Source organism: Budorcas taxicolor, chromosome 3 (assembly GCF_023091745.1).
Source record: "Budorcas taxicolor isolate Tak-1 chromosome 3, Takin1.1, whole genome shotgun sequence".
Taxonomy (NCBI): Eukaryota; Metazoa; Chordata; class Mammalia; order Artiodactyla; family Bovidae; genus Budorcas; species Budorcas taxicolor.
In genome coordinates, this window is record NC_068912.1 from 12,151,001 (window position 1) to 12,154,224 (window position 3,224).

The 3,224-nt window shown below is 41.6% G+C and overlaps 1 non-coding gene across 1 annotated transcript; it reads left to right on the forward strand.

The window, feature by feature from the left end:
* Nucleotides 1-2,796: 2,796 nt before the first annotated feature.
* On the forward strand, nt 2,797-2,899 carry LOC128045843 (U6 spliceosomal RNA). Its single transcript, XR_008199177.1, has one exon. It is a non-coding gene; the product is annotated as a U6 spliceosomal RNA (small nuclear RNA).
* Nucleotides 2,900-3,224: the final 325 nt, after the last annotated feature.

A 3,224-nucleotide genomic window follows, 5' to 3' on the forward strand; every position in this document is an offset into this window, starting at 1 on the left:
TTAACTTCTATGCAGAGTACATCATGTGAAATGCTGGGCTGGAAGAAGCACAAGCTGGAATCAAGATGCTGGGAGAAATATCAATAACCTCAGATATGCAGATGACACCACCCTTATGGCAGAAAGTGAAGAGGAACTCAAAAGCTTCTTGATGAAAATGAAAGTGCAGAGTGAAAAAGTTGGCTTAAAGCTCAACATTCAGAAAACAAAAATCATGGCATCTGGTCCCATCACTTCATGGGAAATAGATGGGGAAACGGTGGAAACAGTGTTAAACATTATTTTTGGGGGGCTCAAAAATCACTGCAGATGATGACTGCAGACACGAAATTAAAAGATGCTTACTCCTTGGAAGGAAAGTTATGACCAACCTAGATAGCGTATTGAAAAGCAGAGACATTACTTTGCCAACAAAGGTCCGTCTAGTCAAGGCTATGGTTTTTTCTGTGGTCATGTATGGATGTGAGAGTTGGACTGTGAAGAAAGCTGTGCGCTGAAGAATTGATACTTTTGAACTGTTGTGTTGGAGAAGACTCTTGAGAGTCCTTTGGACTGCAAGGGAACCAACCAGTCCATTCTAAAGGAGATCAACCCTGGGTGTTCTTTGGAAGGGCTGATGCTAAAATCGAAACCCCAATAGTTTGGCCACCTCATGCGAAGAGTTGACTCATTAGATAAGACTCTGATGCTGGGAGGGATTGGGAGCAGGAGGAAAAGGGGACGACAAAGTATGAGTGGCTGGATGGCATCACTCACTCAATGGACATGAGTTTGAGTGAACTCCAGGTGTTGGTGATGGACAGGGAGGCCTGGTGTGCTGCAATTCATGGGGTTGCAGAGTCAGACAGGACTGAGCGACTGAACTGAACTGAACTGAAAGCAACTAAACAGCAACATATAACTGGATGAACATGGCCCCACCTATGAGAGGAATGACAGAGATGGTTACACAGGTTACACATATTCCCAAACCCCCTCCCCCTTGGCCAGAATCCTCTCTCCAAAATCAGAGAGATTAACTGAGATTGCAGCGAGGATACTTTGCCTGGAACTAGCCTGCTGTGCAGATTGCAAGGGCATCCTATAGGTGCATTACTCCCTTCCCCCTGGTCCTTCCCAGAACCTCTCCACCCGCAGTGCCCAGCCACAGGTGTCTTTCCACCTGGGATCAGCTTATCCAGTGTTTTTACCCCATGGCGGAGAAGTCCTTTGAAGAACAGAGGCAACAGGGGCAGCATTGAAGCTCTCTTAGGTGAAGGATGTCTCCCCAGGCATCCTTCTGAGTTCTGAGTTCTGCCTTCAGAACTCAGAAATGGTTCCTCTCTCAACCCTCTTTCCCTCTCTTCTGACTTCCCTAGGCACACCAACACACAAACCTCTCCCTCTGCCCACTTCCCTGCCAGAGAAACCCTACAGATTCTAGCAGTCATAGGCCTCCCACATGATCTCTCACTTGCTCTCCATTTCTCCCATTATCTGGTTTCCAGATTTTCTTCTGCTCCTGTCTGCAACCTCCTGATCTCTATTGCACTAAGGTGTTAGTCACTCAGTTGTGCCCGATTCTTTGTGATCCCATGGACCATAGCCCACCAGCCTCTCCTGTCCCTGGAATTCTCCAGGCAAGAGTACTGGATTGGGTTGCCATTTCCTTTTCCAGGGCATCTTCTCAACCCACGGAATAAACCTGGATCTCCTGCATTGCAGGCAGATTCTTTACCATCTGAGCCACCAGGAAAGCCCCCTATTGCACCCAGTTCTGGCTTATGACAACGTCTGTAGTTTGTGCCCTGGTTGGAATACTTAGTGTCTTTTGGCCTTAGAGAAATCATGTCCACACTTGGTTTTTCAATGTCCTTATCTGTGAGAAATGATGGAAGGTGATCAGTGATGCCCAGTGGCCTTTCCTGCAGCTTCGTCACCCATTATACCTCTGTGGTCTCCACCTCTTGTGTGCCTCCTGGCTCCCTTTTCCCTTCTTCTTGGTCTTCCCTGCCTTTCTCTGCTGACTCATTACTTTTCCACTCCTTTCATTTTTCCTGCTTGTTCTCCAGTCCCCTAGAGTATCCACAGGAGAATTAATTGTTGAGTCAAGTCTTTACTTTTGTTTCCTTTATTGATGTTTGCTATGGCAACCTGAAGGCAGTTGAAACATCGTTCCATTGTTTGGCTTACATCTATTCATTCAATTGACATTAGTTATGGCCTACCTGGTGCTGAGAAATTTGCCAGACACTAAGATTTCAGAGACAGAGTTTCTTTGGAGAAAACAAAACAAAATCTAACCTAAAAGGTCAGCTTACTCTACATACAGAACTCAAAAATTAATTATCAGAATTATTTTAAAAGTTATGCATTCTGTCTCATCTTGGTATTATTAATTCCATTAATTATTAATTCCATGACCAAATAAATGAATAATGCAAAAACAAAACCCCTAAATGTATTAGACAAAATTCTGGGTTCTTACAAAAGATGAGAAGACACTTGCTTCACATACCTCTAGTGCAATGCTGTTGGGAAATATTCAGGATTTTGAGGTACTGACATCATCCTAAAATATTTTATTTAGGCAAATTTTATTCTTCAATGAGGGAAAATAATCCATATTTGAACATCCAGAAACTCAAAGAATGTACCATGTAACACCCTTTATGAAATAAATTATCTAAATAAAACCAAAAATTAGCCTGAGTAAAGAACCCAAGAAATGTTGCAAACCATTTTGGAATAAAATTTTTTGAAAAATACATTGTTAACTCTAAACAGTTGTTTAAAATGAGCTTGTAAAATTTCTACTTGCTTCAAGGGCACATATATTAAAACTGGAACAATACAAAGAAGACTAGCATGAACCCTGCGCAAGAATGACATACACATTCATGAAGTTTCATATTTTTAAACTAAAGAGGGAAGCTTATAGAAATACAATCTTACCTCAAGAAACAAGAAAAATTTTAAGCAACTTACCCTTAAACCTAAAGCAACTAGAGAAAGAACAAATAAAACCTAAAATTAGTAGGAGAGAAATCAAAACTTGAAAGTAGAATGAAATAGAGTTCCAGAAAAAAAATAGTGAAGATAAATAAAACTTGAAAGCTGATTCTTTGAGAAGATAAATGAAACTGATAAACCTTTAGTGAGACTCACCAAGGGCTGTGGGGTGGGGGAGAAGGAAGTGAGGTCAAATCAATAAAATTAGAAATGAAAAAGAAGTTACAATGGAC